Genomic DNA, 18,177 nt, shown 5'->3' with positions numbered 1-18,177 from the left:
GGCTGGAATTTCATGGGTTGATAAGGAGAGATTAAAAAGATCACTGAGAGGATACATAAATACATGTGGAGCAAGTTTAAGAAATTTACTTTCAATAACATCCAAACCAGGGCTACTACAGGCTTTGAGATCAGGAGTGGCTTCTTCACCTTGAAGCCTCTTCAGGTCTGCAGCCTCCTCCAGCAGCACCCAGGATCTGGGATAAGAGGAGCCCGAAGGCTCCGGAGAAGAAGATGAGTTAGTAATATTTATGAGTATGATTTATGTATGACAAATACCTTCTGCTTTGGTTAAGAGAATACGACCGAAAATAGATAGGTCACGCTGAAGCCACATATCCATAATATTCTTTGTTTTTTTGAGTCTAGGGAGAAAATTAAGTTGCTGTCTGCTTAGCATATTTTTAGTAACATCAATACCCAAGTATTCGATTTTTTTCACTGGAATATTACAGATGCACTCATCATCAGTCTCCTTGACGCTTAAGATTTCACATTTCCCTATATTAATATGCAACCCTGAGGCCTTTGAAAACTTCCTAATCAATTGTATAGATGGTTCAACTTGGTGTTTATTTTCCAAAAATAAACATGTATCATCTGCCAGTTGTGTAATTTGAATTTCCTTCTGGAAAATGGATAGACCATTTATATTGGGGCTGTTCAGGACAAACAAAAATAGTAATTCTGTCACAATTATGTACAAAAATGGAGAAACTGGACAACCTTGTTGCACAGATCGATTAACCGGAAATCTTTTGAGGTACAAGGATAGAGCATTAAATTACTACAGATATCTTTGTGTAACATTTTAACCACTGAAATAAAATTAACCCCAAATCCAAACACTTCTAAAGCTTTGTACATAAATGGGTGTTCCACTGTGTCAAACGCTTTGTAAAAGTCGAGAAATACATTGATTATTTCGTTCAGATTTTTTTTTAAACGTCCAGCAAACATTAAAGCAAACAATTTATAATCTACATTTAGAAGGGTGATTGGTCTCCAATTTTCATTGTTATTGACATTTATTTCTTGTCTATACATTCTTTTCATAATTCCATAAGTGGGCCTTCAATAATATTCCAAAAGCATGAGTAAAATTCAGTGGGCAAACCATCAATCCCAGGAGATTTTCCAGTATTCATATGTTTCAAGGCTTCCTGGAGTTCATATTTTGAAATGGGTTTATCACAGTTAGTTTTGAATTGTTCTGAAACGGCAGGGATATGGTCTTTGATGTCGTTGAAGAGTTCGTCACAGTATATTGGTTCAAATTTCGATTTATATAATTCTCATAAGAGTGCTATATGATTTGCTATTTTTTTGGGATTAGTGCTGACGCGATTGTTGATAAACAGTGCTGAAATTTTTTTTTTTTGCGGTTACATTTTTCTAATGCAAAAAAATAGCTGGTATTCTTTTCTCCATTTTCTATGCAGTTCGCCCTGGAGCGTACAAAGGGTCCTTCAGCAGCATCGGTGAATAATTCATCCACTTCAATCTGGAGTTTCTTTAATTGCAATTTCTCCTCTTCTGAAAGATCATCTCTATTCAAATTTTTTTTAAACTTTCCATAATTTCCTTTTCCTTAGCATAACTGGATTTTTTTTATGATTTTGCATTTTTGGTGGCAATTTCCCTGACCTTAAATTTTAAAAATTCCCATCTTTGAGAATGATTTAATTATTTTTTCCAAAAAATGTCTTGTGCTATTAGTTTGACTGAATCTTGAAATATTTTGTCTTTAAGCAATTTGCAATTTAGTTTCCAGTGTCCTTGTAGTTCATTATTATTTTCTTTGGAGCCAGTTAAGTGTAGCAAAATCATCTTATGATCGGATAGAGGCGCATAACAATGTGAAACTTCAGAAATGTGTTGCAGGCAATCAGTAGAAGTTAACCATAAATCAATCCTAGATTGATGAGTACATCTTGCATTACTCCATGTGAATTGTTTGAGACTTGGGTTAAAAAAGCGCCAGGCATCTGTTACTGTTAATTTCTCACAAATAACTTGTGGCTTTAAATTGTGAGTTTTGAGAGAGTCTTTCTGGGATTCTATCAATTGAATCATTGGGAGCATCATTTAAATCTCCACCTATTATTAAATATGCATTTTTATATTCTCCTGTAAATTTTTAATCTGGGAATAAAGCTGAGTTGACATAGTTTTTGCTTGGGTTGTACTATTGTGGCCATATACATTACATATTAAGAAAAGAGAGTTGTCCAGTTTAACAACAACTATAATCCACCTGCCATCATCAGAACTAAAATTTTCTGGGATATCTCCTGTAAACTTATTAAATAAAAGAGCAACCCCTGCAGAATGATGAGAACCATGCAAAAATTGTGCGTAATCCCCCCATTGATTTTTCCAAAATTTGCTGTCTGTGTCACCAGAATGAGTTTCTTGTAAGAAAGTAATGTTGGCCTCAGTTCTTCTAATAAAGAGGAATATTGCTTTCCTTTTAATGTGATCTCGAATTTCTCTAACATTAAGGGAGATAATTTTCAATGAATTGAACTTAAAGTCAGTCATCTAAATAAGTGACTAAAAATATGTAGAAAAAAAGAAGAGCACCTGTCTGAAGAACTAAAATAAAATAAAGTAAAGCTTTAAATTAAAATAGGCTTAATATACAGATAACTCTGGAAATAGAGAAGTAAAACCTCTTAAGGTTTTGAGTACCAGTACCACAACACAATCTCAATTTCAAGTAGACCCAGTGTTGAGTAAAAATATAACTTTTGAACTGATCTGGTTATTACTAACATCAACCAGTTAACATCAGATCGTCCTTGGGAAAGGGGAACATTAGGTCGGCTGAGTCAAGTGATGTTCAAACCGTGTCTTTGATAGTGTCTGCCATCACTTTTCTTCCATGGATGATCACATTAGGACCGCACCAGGATGTTTTTTTCCCCTCCTTGCGGGCTTTGTCAACAAGTGGCCAAAGTTTTTTCAACATTGTCTCTCCCAGTATGTCTAATCCTCCGCGATTCGGAGCTTCTTCTCCTTCATCACCGGTGCGGTCAGCGACTCTCTCCAGATTTTCTGTCTGAAGGTGCGCATGGTGAACTGGATTATCACTGGACGAGCGCTCCCATTCTCACGGGAGCGGCCAGTCCGGTGGACGGTGTCGATGAGGAAACCCATTTTGTCTTTTTCAACAGGAGCGATTCGAGCGAGGATGTTGAAGACCTGCTTTCTAGTGTCTTCTGCTGTCTCGTTAATGGTTTCAGGGAGGTTGAATACCTTTAAGTTCCAGCGCCGACTGTAACATTCGGCTTCTTCGATCTTCATCTCTCTTCAACAGCATGCACTTTTTCATTTGTTGTCTTCATCTGGGAATCCATCCCTTCAGCCTTTTCCTTGACAGTCACAATGTCTGTTGTATTCTTATTTATTTTCTTTTCGAGTGCAGAAAATCTATTGGTCAGCTCCTGTATAGCTTTCAGTATGTCTGCATTAGATACATCTTCCTGTTGTTTGCTCGAACAGGGTTTCTTGGGAAGTGGGCTTGGCACAGGGGATTCAGGCAGAGGTGAGCATAGGGTAAGCATGTGATCATCTTCGAACTCCATTAGCAGATTTCCTCTCCTGTCCCTGTCTCGTTTCTGCATGCTTAATCCGCGGCAACGGGAGGCTAGCAAGAAGCTATCAGCTAGTCGGCCAAAGCTGCAAGTGACTATCAAAGTCTATGAAAACTCCGTCAATATCAGTTCTTTGTTGAACTGGTGTTCTCACCGAAGTTTTCTCTTCAATACCAGGCCCTTAGGTCGTTGTGGTTCTCTTGTTTGTTGCTACAACTGTTGGTACTCAAAACTTTTGGGAGCTCAGCATAACACAACCGCAGTCTTGTGCAACAACAACAAATGACAACGATAGCATGCTGATTGACGTCATCAAGGCGCGCCAATGTTTACAGTGTTACCAATGACTGGAGCAGACTGGCTGCTCGTACACGGTAAATCCTCTTGAGCATCATGAAATACCAGTTCATCACCGCTACTCAACCAGTACGTAATACGACGATTCCTATACAGATTGTCATCGATATAAAGTTTATCAAAGAGCAGACGTGCATTCCTCTTACTTTTCCGTGCATCCGCCATGATCTATAGAGCAAATGCCGTCTTCTCATGATCTCTGCTGGAAATTGATCACCCACAGAATAGAAGGTGCCTTTGAGCTCCTTTCCCTTGGACATGATGCTGGATTTCATCTTGGAGTCGATGACGTTCGCCACGATGGGATGGGGCTTCTGCCGATCGCTTCTGGCTTTCCCCAGACGATGGACTCTAGAGAAATGGATCGCGTTGGCATCACCCAGCTCCATCTTTAGATTATTTAGAATAAATAACTTTAGGAGTTCCTCAGATTTCTGGTAAGTCTCATTTTTCACCTCAGCGAGATTGTGCACTTTTTTGACATTGTCCCTCATGCTACGGCACTGGAGATCCAGAATGTCTTTAGCCATGTCATGTTTATCCTTTTGCAGTTCTTCTGTTAAGCTTCTGAGTTTGTTGACTTCAATCCTGAGTGAGGCATTTTCACCCTTGAGAGTTTCAATGACCGCGTTGTTGAATTCGACAGAAGCTTTTAGCTCAGTGACATCACTTCTCAGCTGGTTGAGAAGATCAGGTTTCTGAAGTTGCAGTTTAATAGATTCAAGAGAAACACGGATGTAACTCGGAGTCTCCTCAATATCGCTGCCACTGGATCTCAGCTCCCGCCGCTCACGTTTGGCGTCACGTTTGTTGTCGGCTGGCATTATAACGATTGTTGCGTAAAGATTGTCAATGTAGGCTTCTAAATCCTCAACCGTTTGATGAACAGGTGAAACAGGCGGATCCAGTTTGACAGTATGAATTGATCTCTGATCAAACGATGGAAAGTGGCATATTAGGGAGTTTAAGGCATGGAGTAAGGCTCAGCACTTCATGCTGTCGGACATATTTTTATAATGTAGAGCAGCTGACTGCTGGTTCAGAGTCATTGTCAGACAAATTGAACTTTGTATCACTAACTGTCCTGAATAAATACATGTTTCTAGATAAAATTGAAAAAAAATAAAAAGAGGGACTGTGTTATAAATTGACCTACCCATGTCTTCAATTAAAAAGTGTATTAAACTTAAAAAAAATTTAAAACTTTCTCACTTTGACTTCATCCTACAAAACATTAACAAACAACTTTAACAAACAAACAAACACTTGAGCCTGTACACACACAACCACATGCATTACAAGGCCGGGGGATGTCTGCTCTGATTTTTCTCCAGGTTCTTCATCTACAATAAGAATGCTGATGTGCTCTAAATTGGTTGCCAGTTTTTTCTTTTTTAAGATTTTTAGAAGCATCATATAAAGACACCGCACCATTAGATGTTGTAGTTGTGGACACCATCCACATCAAAAAAAAATTTGCGTGAAAGCCACACCTCCCCTTTCCACCCCTTTCCTCTCATATCCTTGCTTGCTCAGTGGATGTTCAGAGGTGACAAAGTGACAAAGTACACAATACTGCAAGCAAGAGGATGCCCTTCTTGTAATATGTAGTACTTTTTGACCTTCAGCCTAGCCTAGTTTTTGATGGCATAATTACGAATTGGGGCCATGGGGGTCCTCTGCCAGCTGCAGGAGTCCATGGTCTGTCATGCTTTGTTTGTGGGAACTACTGGGAAATGCCCTCATACCTGGAGAGTTAGTGTTATGACCAGGGAATTCTGTGCATTCACAGGAAATATAGACAGAGGACATCATTGTGTTTGGCATGGCAAGGAAGGCTTGGTATGAAAACTAGGAGTACAGATATGTCCAATATAGATCTTTTACACAGCAGACAAAGGGGACTCGAGTCGAGTTATTTGACTCGAGTCAGACTTAAGTTGCCAGACTGAGGACTTGTGACTTGCTTGACAAACAGTGATAAAAGACTTGACTTTGCTACTCATGACTTGAGACTTGTGTAGTGACTTGATGAGCTGAGGATGATGATGATGTGTCTTTAGGATGTTAACACAGTTGTTAATCGGGGCACCACTCATTGTAATTTAGTTTTGTCCAACGAGAAACTATCAGTCTCAGATCAAAGCTTATCAATGAGTTCTTTGCGAATCAGTGGCTTGCATACAAATATAAATACAAGTTGGGACACTTCTTAGAATTTTTATATGTAGATTTTAATACAAAAAGAATACACGTAAAAGAGAATAATAGTTCAAGCAAAGCAATTAAGGCACATGTGGAGGATCGGACATGAATCATAAGATTTATCTGAGACTCAAGTGGATAGCAAAGGTAGCAATTAAAAAGGTGTGCGGTATGAACGATAGTGACCTACAAATAAAAGAAAAACTACTGAATAGACGTTGAGCTGACTTTAAGGAGTCAGGTGGAATTGGCAGTGAGAGAGGGAGAGACCGAGGCCAGAACAGATGCAGCACTGATCTTTGTTATTTTGACAGCACGAAAACCAACGGAACCGACTTAAGTTCTCAGCTGGATTGCTCCTGCCGATATACAGTACCTCTCCAACAAACTGGTGGGAATACGGCCTTCAAAGCCTCCGCCTCAATGACCATGGCTCCCGCTGGGATTCGCTGGATGGAGAAGGGAAGCGCGTTGGTTCGCTACCGTCTGGTGTCAGGCTGCTGGATGGCTCAACGCGATACCCTTCTCAGGCACAAGGTGGCTTCTCTCCGCAGTCAGGATGGAGATGCAAGGCTCACGGGAGGTCAATAGTATAGTGTTCGTGATATGATGAGTTCCAAAAATAGCCAGCCACTCTACGAGCTCGCGCAAAGCAAGAAGCACTAAGGAGAGCCCCGAACCTGACCCAACACAACGGATGGTGTCACGAATGTTATAGTAAACTGGGGGGAGACCTCTCTGAAGTAGTAATGGACATACAAGTCATACTTGTTCAAGTTCACTTTTTCATGCCATGTTTTTTTTTGTAACATAGTGAAATATTTGTTCGCATGCACAGTCACTGCACTCTCTCTGTATCACACAAACAGACTTCGCACTCATTCTTTCACACACATACACATTCACAAATACAAGGCCTAATTACACTGTTTCTGTTTCTCTGTCTGAGGTTTCTTTGATGGAGTAATGGACACAGAAGTCATACTTGTTCAAGTTCATTATTTAATGCAATGTTTTTTGCGACGAATTGAAATTCTTTTAAATAAAAATTCATCACTTTAAGACGGTTGTCTTCCAGCTTATTATAATTTTGTGACTTGACATGTGTCTCACTTTAAGAAAGCTATGACTCGACTCGACTTGACTCAACACTCACAAAAATGACTTGAGACTTGCCTGAGATTTGAGAGTTAAGGCTTAGGACTTGCATGTGTGACTTACTCCCACCTCTGATTGGCAGCATGGTGCTGTGCGGCAGGGAAACCAGTTAGTCTTCCAAAGCTGCTGTGTGTGGCACATCATTTTTTATAATGTCTAAATTATTTATGGTCATACATTTTTGTGGGCGGCACGGTGGTACAGTGGTTAGTACTGTTTCCTCACAGCAAGTCCCGGCTCGGGCACGGGATCTTTCTGTGTGGAGTTTGCATGTTCTCCCCGTGCCTGCGTGAGTTTTCTCCTGGTACTCCGGCTTCTTCCCACCATCCAAAGACATGCAAATAAGGACTAGGCTAATTGGATACTTTAAATTGACCATAGGCGTGGCTGTAAGTGTGAATGGTTGTCTGTCTAAACATGTTGGCCTTGTGATGGACTGGTGACCTGACCAGGGTGTACCCCGCCTCACGCCCAAAGGCTGCTGGATAGCCCCCCCCCGACCCTTAACAGAATAAGCGGTAGAAAATGGATGGATGGAAAAGTAAATTAAAAAATGTCTTACAAAATTGATGTGTGCATCATGTTGATTCAGAGACAATTTAATTTTGAAATACCGTAACAGTTTCTGATTGCAGATAAACACTTCATACATTTCCCTTGTGTCATGTCAGTAACTAATTCACATAGATTCAGTCGTGCCTAACATCGCAGCCCAAACTTGTATTTTATCGACAATGATACCAGTGTTAATTTCGTTGACGAAAAACTTCCGTCGTAATTTTCGTCAACGACCTAGTTTTCCCTGCCGAAAACTAGATGATGACGAAAAATAGAGCATGCTTTTGGACTAAAACTATGACGAAAGTTATTCACATTTTCATTGATGAATAAAAATGTGAGTAAAATACACGCAAGAGATGAAAACCAATGGGAAGTATTTTGTTAATGTGAATAAAATACTCGCAAGAGACGAAACACAATCTGAATTAAAGCTGCAAGAAGCATTGTTAGGGCCTGAGCCCCCGCGTGGCCTACGGCCGCGTCCTTGACACCGACCCGAATCCAACGGTGTAATTGGCAAATCCCTAGGCCTTGTACTTTGGGAGATTCGAGCCTCAGTGTGCAGAGTTGAAAGCTGGCCCTTTAAGAGCCCCTCCCTTCTCTGCTCGCTCTCTGCCATCTGTGTCAGAGTGGAGAGCAGAGGCTCAGTGTGCTGCAGAGAGTGAGAGCAGAGCTGCCAGCTGGCCCTTTAAGAACCCCTCCCCCGCTGCACTTTCTTTGATCTGTGCTAGAGTGGAGAGAGTGGAGGATGAAGAAAATTGTAGTGTGTAAAAGCTGAATAACTCGGCATACGTTGGTCAAAAGTCACACATAATACCACATTTTTGTAGGGATTTTTGTCAGGAATACAGTGGTGTGTTTTTAAAAGCTGTGGGATGTATGGTGTAGACGTGAGAAGCATTTGTTTGACAGTATGTACCCTGAGAGGACACGCTCTCCCCATAGACTTCCATTGTAAGCGTGAAACGTGTCTCCCCCACTTTGACGGCTTATAAAATGGGAACCGAGCGCGTAGTATATTAACCTGTAAAGATTTTTGAAGAGCACAGTTGGGAGAGTAATGTGTGAAAGTTTGGAAGCCATGGCATTTATGGTTTAGGAGGAGATAGATTTTGTTCGGGGAGTAAAAAAAGTCCAGATTTTCACAGTTTTGTCCAATTTGTGGACATTCTGTTGTAGATAGGTCAGGGGTCAGAGTGTATGAATTGTTGGTCTTGATGAGACGAGTGCAACGGTGTTGGTCCCATGTTTGTGTGACTTTCGTGTGAGGAGTTATAGCGCTCTAAATTATAAAAAATTATCTTTTTTTTGTGTGGCTCCCTAGGTGGCGCTTTAGACTTTTGTGGTGTTTTGATTTTTGATTCGTGAATGTTTAGCCAGACCGGTCAATTGTGCCGAATTTCAGCGAATTTCATGCATGTTCAGGGGGTCAAATTAGATAATGCGCATTATGCGCATATAGCGCGCACTCATTGACAGCAAGAACAGTATAATACCAGGTTTTGAATGGGTGTGTATATGAAAACTGGCTCCGGACCGTCTGGCCCAGTTGCCTCATGGGTGTTGGGGGGGGCTGGGACACTGTTTAGTGTGTGTTTTTAGTGTTTCTTAGTGCTGCTAATGTGTTGCTCTGCCGAGCAAACATAATAGGGTCTTCGCCAGAAGTACCTTCGCCAGAAGTACCTTCTGGCTCAGGCCCTAACTAGTTTTGTTGCTGACAGGGAAAAGAAACCAATCAGATCAAACCCACACATTCGAAACCTGCGCAATCATGTGCGCAGTGCTCATCCACCAGAGTTCGTTTTCTCTATGGCTCTGGCCTCCACCTTCTTCTACAGTCTACGGACACTCTGCTTGGAAACCTACTCAACGAAAGTCCTTTAATGGCAGTTTATGTCATGGTGGGGCGAAAAAGAAGAGAGGACATATGGACTCATTTCACGTTCCACCGTTCTGAGAACAAAACCCTGTGTAACCCATGTGGAGCAAGCATCACCGGCAAAAACACAACAAATCTGAAACAACACATGCAGACCAGCCATCCTGAAACTTACTGCAAAGGTAAGCCGTAGCACCAAAATGTATGTTAGAATGTAATGTTAGAATGTAATGCACGCATGTAATGATTATCCAGTGTTAAGTTTCTCAAAGTTGCTGCTCTTGCCACCTTTGGTATATCAAGGGAAAATTAAACGGATTCTAAAAGATTTATTTGAAGTATAAAGGCATATCAACTGGTTAGCTGTCGTATCATCTAATTAGGTTGAGGAGCTAGCTCAGCACGTTAGCCATGTAGCTAGCTGTATGCAAAACAACATGTTTCGTAACTTGTGTCTGTTCCAAATGTAGCAGCTACAATGCCACGACAACACTGTAGTTTTTTTGTTTGTTTTAAGTCTAAGTTTTAAGTTTGTGTTAAGTCCTGAAACTAAGACTGCAGCCGCTAGCCACAGTGACCTGCTGTAGTTGTCAGCACTGCGAAAAGATGCATGCCTCGGGGAACAGGCTTTTTTGCAAATGCTGCGTGAAATTGCAAACTTCTCCCCGCCTCGACCTGAGCCGTAACATGCCGCTTGCGACGTCAGGATTTTTTTTCGAGCTTGTCTGTCAAACATGACGTGAGTTTCGAGCTTTCATATTAATGTGGCAGACCAATGTTGCCTGCGTGGGCGGGGATATGGGCGAACTTGTTTTATCAATATTAATGTATCTCTACAGTGAAATGTTTTACAAGTAGTACAACGTCGTCATTGCTTGTGAAAGCAATGATGATTGAGTTTTATTGTCTGTTGTAATTCCCCCCTCTTATTTTACACTACAGTTAAAGAAGACCTCCAGAGACAATGTTGAAAACCACAGAGCAAAGACACCAACTCAGCAGAGCATTTCTGCTTCGTTTGTGGGCTGCTCCAAATACAAAAGTGACGCCAAAGAACAACAGGTGAAAGAGGAGGCTATCACTAGATGGATTGGTCGATTGGCTTCCTCTTACTACAATTGAAGACGAAAACTTTGTTCAATGATGGAGGCAGCAGACAGAAAACTGACAGTTCCCCAAAAAACAAAAATTGGTAATCTGATCAACAATTACTATGAAGCTGAAATACAAAAGTTCTGGAAATCATTGGCCACTGCCCGAAAAGTGTAAATTGGCATTGACTTGTGGACAAAAAAAAGGACTGACTGCTTCATTCCTGGCCATAAGTGCATGTTACTACTGTGTGGAAAAAAAGCAAACCCCAGCACATCCTGTTGGCCATTGAGCAGGTAGCACACCCCCATACTGCTCAATCAATTAAAGCTTATGTGGATGCATGTATGGAAGACTGGGGAATACCAAAGAATAAGATCATGACTGTGATTACGGACAATGGAAGTAGGCAGCATTCAAACCCTCAACAGCAGAAAGAGAGGACAGCATGTCTGAAGATTCTGATGACCCCACGATCAAAAATGACTTCGAACCTGAATGTGATGACCTGAGGTAAACCATTTTTAATTAATTTAACATTACATTGAATAGTTGCAAAAATGAATGATTAGCTTATTAATATCAGTACTAGACAAACATCAAATCAACAAATTGTCAGTCCAAATACAGAAGTAACAATGTAAGCATGAGTAAACAAGCCAGAGATAAACAAGAAAAAGTAGAAACCCACAAACAAGCAAAAAAGACTAAGCTTGAAATAAAAATGAACTTTGAAATCATTTGTCATGCTGATAACTGGGATAAATAAACACACACAAAATGTTTTTTTTCTGTCTCTCCCCTTGTTAGATACCATCATGTCGACATGGAAATGGACCGGATACCATGTGTGGTGCACACCTTACAGCTTGTCGTCCACATGATGCAGAGGTAAGCAAGGGTCCAGAGGGTCCTTGTGAAAACCAGGTCAGTTGTCAACCTCTTCCGCAAATCCTTTGTTGCAACACAGAAGATTTTGGACAAATGTGGCCTTATCCTTGTGAATGACTGCCCGACACAGTGATCAAGCACATTCAGCATGATCGCTCAACTCTTCACAGTGAAAGATGCAATCTGCCAAGTTGTGAATGAAATGGCATGGGACAATTTGCTCCCAAGTGAGTGGCAAAAGCTTAACTCTTTGCGTGAGCTACTGCTGCCATTTGCAGAGCACACTCAAACACTACAGAGTGACACAATGTCGCTCTCTCTGATGGTGCCTGCCCTCTTTGATTTGCTGAACCACCTCTCCAGCTTTGAGGAGGCAACAAGCCACTGAGACCTTGCTGGTCTTGCACACAAGATAGGGGCAGGGATCCAGCTGCGCTTCACATGGGTATTGGACCCAATGGATGAGAAGTTTGCACCAATTGTGGCAGCTGCATGTTTTGTGAATCCCACAGTGTGCGAAACCCTTGTCAGTGTTGCAGAGGACAATATTCAGGATCTCCTGAAAGCTGCCGATGATTACATCATGCAATCCACTGATTCACAACCAAAAAATGGAGATGCGCCTGAAGTTGGTGAACAGGGCCCTGTGGAGGAACCAAAAGCACAGCCAGTCTTCAGGTTCCTTTCAAAATACTGCAGACAGCCCAAAGAGAGGACCTCCACAAACATGAGGCAGCAGCTTTCCAGAAGAATAAGAAGATAAGGAAGAACTTTCCAAACCAATCACGGTAAACACGAGAACTGACTTTTGGCTGGGGAAATGTGACGCCATCTACCCCGACCTAAAGCCTTTTGCATTAGACTTGTTAGCTATGCCAGCTTCTCAAGCTTTTGCTGAAAGAGTGTTCAGTGTCACAGGTGATCTCACCAGAGGAAAGCGCAATCAAGCTAGGGTTACATTGGCACGCAGTGCTTTCCTGAAAATGAATCGTAAAAAAATAAATCTTGGGTCCAGTATTGTATCGTTGGGGAAGTGCTCATGTGCATGTCTTGTCTATTTTGACTTTTTTTATTTTCACTGAAAGGGCAGTAAACGTTATAATTTCATGGCTGGAATTTTAGGTTTACACTATTTCCCTTTGAGTTGAGCTATTGTTTTCATTTTTGCAGGCACTGGAATACAATAGTTGCACTTAATGTTTTGATTTGGAAGTTAAGGTTTAGACTATTTAACTAAGTTTAGACTTAATATTTTCCATTTAGCAGGTGCTGTGATGCAGTAAAGACTGTAGTTGATTGAAATCCCTGATTGAAACCTCAGCTAAAATGTCAGCTTAAAACCTAAAACGGGTGTGTAATGAAAATAGAAAGCACTTAAATTGTGAATCCTCAGTGAGGGCCTGACTGGAATTTCTGTTGCACTTTTGAGATTTCGAATCTTAACAGTTGATATAATAAAGGTATTTGCCTTGATGTATCTCTCGTTTTTGTGCTGCTTTGATGATGCACCACTACTTTCACAGGATATTCCCTGTTAGCAACAATGCCTTATTCGTTAATTCAAGTGGAATGAATTGTTGAAATCTTTGTGCACTACACATTTAAACATTACAATGCCATAAAAACATTTGGTTTTATATAATCTTTAACAAAAAAAAACACTGGTCGCCGTATTTTAGTCAACTAAAATTATTTTAGATTTCGTCGACTAAAATTTTATGAGTTTTAGTTGACTGAAACTATACTAAAACTAAAATGATTTACATGACTATATTGTGACTAAAACTAAAATTACATTTTCGTCAAGAGACTAAAACTGAATCAAAATTTTCTGTCAAAATTAACATTGAATAATACAAAGGGATAGTAGTGTTGAAATGGATAAAGGGTCATAAACATTTTCAGGAAAAGAAGAAATTTGACAAATTTTGTCAAGATTACAAAATGCACAATTTACAGCTCTGGGACAGTCTGTGCAGAGAGACAACCTTTGATGAAAGTGTGCACTGCATTATGGTGTCTTTGATTGCTTGTGGGGTAGGTGTACTTTTAGCTACAGAAAACAGGAGGATGAGAGCAGTAGTGGAGTAGCACCTGTTTTCATTCCTTATATTACACAGCATCTTTAAAGAGACAACAAAAAGCAATTAAAGAATATTTCAGAATTATTACTTTGTAGTTCAGATTTCTGACTTTTACTTCAAAATGTTTACTACTAGTTTTCAATCTTGGCGGCATGGTAGTGCAGTGGTTAGCACTGTAGCCTCACAGCAAGAAGGTTCTGGGTTCAAGTCCTGATGCGGGCACGGGATCTTTCTGTGTGGAGTTTGCATGTTCTCCCTGTGCCTGCGTGGGTTCTCTCTGGGTATTCCGGCTTCCTCCCACAGTCCAAAGAAATGCAAATAAACTCCAATAAGCATTCCAGTTTGTTGGTGTTTTGCAATGCCAATTTCTAACATTAGCTATGCCGTCATAGCTTACTGAATGCATTCCCAATCACTGTACCCATCACAACCACTTACTCCACATACATTCATTTACAGTCTCAGTAGATTCATGGATGAGGCCCATTTTCTCAGACCACTGCCATAATCTACATGTTCCTCATCATCACTATTTGAAGAGTCCTTCTTGTTATCCTCCTCATATCATTTTATTTCTTCCTATTTACATGATGATGTCACATCATTCTTATCAGGCAGGCTACTACACAGTATGTGTGCCCCATGTGAATTTGTCCTCTTTACATATCAGGTGGAGAAGTCTCGTGCTGCCACAGCAAGAGTGGTGATCTAGGGGAAATGAGCGTCCTGAGAAGCTATACTACAGAGAGAGAACCTATAATGGTTGCAAGGTACAGGGTGCGAGGGTTGTGTTGCACATCACCACTGGATGTCTATAGGGTCATTATATATTGTATCAGGTACTACAGAATATACACCTCAGACCCATGTTATACAAAACTGATCCCAGAGACGTGAAAATGTTACTATAAGAATGTTTATTACGAAATATCCTACTGTTGGTTTTCTGGCATGCAACACGACTATCATTCCACACTTCATTAATAACTTCACATAACAGCAGATGCTTTCAAAAAGTTACATTGAGAGAAGCGTACAGAATTGAGTCAGCAGTTGGAAGTAAATGGTTGTTGTGTGGAACTCTTTTGAAACCAGTTTTCTTCCTTCCTACCACACTGAGTCAGAATTATGGCACACAATGTATTGTATAGCTCCATTATGTGGTTCTGTCTTAGTGGCCTTGATCTTTTACCACAAAAATAGAAGAAAACTATCTGACTTCATTGGCTGAACATCAGTCTGGTGCCCAAAGTGGAGTTGTGAAGAGGCAAGGCAATTTTATTTGTATAGCCCGTTTTCACAAACAGTTTGTCTCAAAGGGCTTCACATGGCATCATAACAACATCCTCTGCCCTTAGACCCTCACATCGACTGAGGAAAAACTCCATAGAAAACCCTCTTAACAGGGAAAAATCTGAGAAACCTCAGGGTGAGCAACAGAGGAGGGATCCCTCACCCAGGACGGACAGACGTGCAGTAGATGTTGTTACAGAGGAGAAAACAGTTTACAATACAAAATGTTGGAAACATGGAAATGTTAATAACAGTTGAAGAAGGAAACTTCTGGAAGGGGAGGCAGGGAGAGCAAGCCAGCTTGATGGGGGACTGGATGGCAGACTGGTTCATGGAAGGGGAGTGCGGGCCGGTGTAACAGTAGGGGATAAAAAAGGGGAGGGGGGGCGATGCAGGCGGCGGTTGGAGGAGAGAGCAAACAGATGACAAGAGGGGAGACTTCCTTAGCTAATGCCAGTGAACTTCAAAGAATGAATGGCGTGGATAATACACACTTCCACTCAAAATTTTGAGTTCTTCTCATTCAATGTTATTTTCTTCATTTAATTCTACTTTCTACATTGTTAAATGAAGAAGAAATAAAATTTATGAACCAAGATATATGGAATTTTGTCAGAAAAAAATGGTTAAATAACTCTAAATACATTTTATTTTTTCGATTCCTCAAATTAACCATCCTTTCCTTTGTTCTGTGTGCTGCAAACCCTTGGCTTTCTCTCAGTGAGCTTCATGAAGTAGTCACCCAAAATGTTTTTCACTTCACAGGCTTACCTTGTCAGAGTTCATTTGTGGAATTTCTTGCCTCCTTAATGGGACTGGGAGCATCAGTTGTGTTGTGGAGAAGTCAGGTTGGTTCCCACTGTGAAGCATAGAGGAGAAGGTGTGGTTGTGTTTAAAATTGATGGCAGACTGAACTAGCAAGGCTACCACAGTATCCTGGAGTGACATGCCATCCCATTCAGTTTGTGTTTAATTGGACCATCATTCATTTTTCAATGGGACAATGACCCCAAACACAATGTAGGCTGTGTTAGGGCTATTTGACCAGTAAGGAGAGTGATGGAGTGCTGCGCCAGATGACCTGGTCTACATAGTTACCTGACCTAAACCCAATCCAGATGGGTAGGGATGAGTGGGCTGCAGAGTGAAGGCAAAAGGGCCATCAAGTGCTCAGCATTGCATCTGAAAATCATTTCAGGTTACTACTTCATGAAGCCCATTGAGAGAATGCCAAGAGTGTGCAATGCAGTAGTCAAAGGAAAGGGTGACTAAGCACTTCATCACTCAAATTGCTGATTAAAATTATCATAGATTTAAAGTTGGGTGTCAGTGAAGATTCTCAGTCATCCAGGTCACGGTATCCCTTAAGTGTTGTGCCCTTGTCATCTGGACAGTTTCAGTTTCGCTTAAGACATTTCATCTCTTTCTCCAGTTCTAAATCACTGGTTTGGAGTTGCAGGCTTTTATTTTTTTTAACTCTACATGGGTGTGATCTTCTGTGTGTGTGCTTAATTAATCCAACTGATGTCTATGTGGGTTGTTAGGGCCCCCCTTCGAAACTTAAAACCCATTCACACTTGGATCTCCTTATCCAAGTGTGGGTGTTGTGCTTCCAAGGTTTCTAGCTTGGGTGAGTGGAATAATGTTTTAAATTATCCTGCTTTTATGTATGCTCTGACTGTATTGTTCCGTGCATTGTGGATCGATTTTTTTTTAATTGAATTGATGGTGCAAATGTCACTGTGACCATGGTTGACTATTACGGTTGCTGTCATCGTAACATTACTATTATTATTATTATCATTATTATTATTATTATTATTATTATTATTATTATTATTGTCACAACATCCTTAAATAGCTGTGTGTGTGTGTGGTGGGTGTTGATTGCAAGCCACCAGGAGACAAGTGAAAGGTGCATCAATTTAATCACTCCCTCCCATTCACGCTCCTGGAAGCCTTTTGTGTTGTTGTTGCTTTCAGTTAACAGACAGCTTAGCAGATAATGTAGCTTTGATTCATGAAATAGCACTTGCTACATTTTTGTTGAGCACATCACAATTTACTTCCAGTTTCTCATCAATCAGTTCCTCCACAAAATCTTTCAAAGTTTTCAGACACAGAGTAAATCCTGATGTTTTTTCCTTCATCTCAGTTTTCAAGATCCTTGCATTTGTCATATGTGTTTTTTTCTGCTTCTGAAACATGAAAATTCGCACTAGTAAAAGTCCTTTAATATTCTTCTTTTTGTATATCCTTCGTCTTTGCATCCACTCTGTTTTCATGTCTTCAAGATCTTTCCATAAATCATTAATTATCCATCCATCCATCCATTTTCTACCGCTTATCCTGTTAAGGGTCATCGGGGGACCGGATCCTATCCTAGCAGCCTTCAGGCGAGAGCGGGGGTACACCCTGGACAGGTCGGCAATCCATAGCAGGGCCAACACATATAGACAGACAACCATTCACACTCACAGCCACACCTATGGTCAATTTGGAGTTTTCAATTATTGTAGTCCCCATTTGTATGTCTTTGGGCAGTGGGAGGAAGCCAGAGTTCCCGGAGAGAACCCACGCAGGAACAGGGAGAACATGCGAACTCCATACAGAAGATCCTGTGCCCGAGTAGGGGGTCTCATTAATTATTGGCAGTTCTTTTTTCTTTTCAGTGTTCCAGAGTTCCGTGAAGTTTCTGTTCAGAATACTTTCAGTTGTTTTGGCACTGGAGCATTTCCTGTGGCCCTCTCCATGTTCTCATGCAGGCTGTCTTCAGTTTAGTAATTTTCAGTTCGGTACACCAGCTTATTGTGTCTTTCCTTTGGGTTTGTTAAAATTTACCATACATATACCGTACATTAGCTGGGCCGTCATCTGTCTGGACAGTGCAACTTTAATAGCACAAAAAAATGCTCCAAGACTGTGGTGCTACATAAAGATAGAAATGCACCAACATTGAACAAGTTTGATGTGCCTGTGGCATCTGTGTGTCCAACAGTGCAAGTATTGGGTGAGAAAATGTTTGTAAGAAATTAATAACAAATCAGCAAGGCAGCAAG

The 18,177-nt window shown here is 40.8% G+C and overlaps 1 protein-coding gene, 1 long non-coding RNA gene and 1 pseudogene across 4 annotated transcripts in view; 2 read left to right on the top strand and 1 right to left on the bottom strand.

Moving 5' to 3' along the window:
- Positions 1-18,177, top strand: part of agbl1 (AGBL carboxypeptidase 1) — a 219,300-nt gene that overhangs the window by 198,043 nt on the left and 3,080 nt on the right. The gene's annotated exons all lie outside the window — the stretch shown is intronic.
- LOC147255823 (uncharacterized) lies at positions 3,911-4,779 on the bottom strand (annotated as a pseudogene).
- Positions 9,745-11,962, top strand: LOC147255822 (uncharacterized). The gene is made up of 3 exons (XR_015117877.1): positions 9,745-9,940; positions 10,701-11,363; positions 11,661-11,962. It is a non-coding gene; the product is annotated as an uncharacterized LOC147255822 (long non-coding RNA).

The sequence above is a fragment of the Aulostomus chinensis genome, chromosome 9 (genome assembly GCF_037954235.1).
Source record: "Aulostomus chinensis isolate RoL2024-O1b breed Wild chromosome 9, RoL_Achi_v1.0, whole genome shotgun sequence".
NCBI classification, from domain to species: domain Eukaryota; kingdom Metazoa; phylum Chordata; class Actinopteri; order Syngnathiformes; family Aulostomidae; genus Aulostomus; species Aulostomus chinensis.
This window is presented reverse-complemented; position numbering and strand designations above follow the sequence as displayed.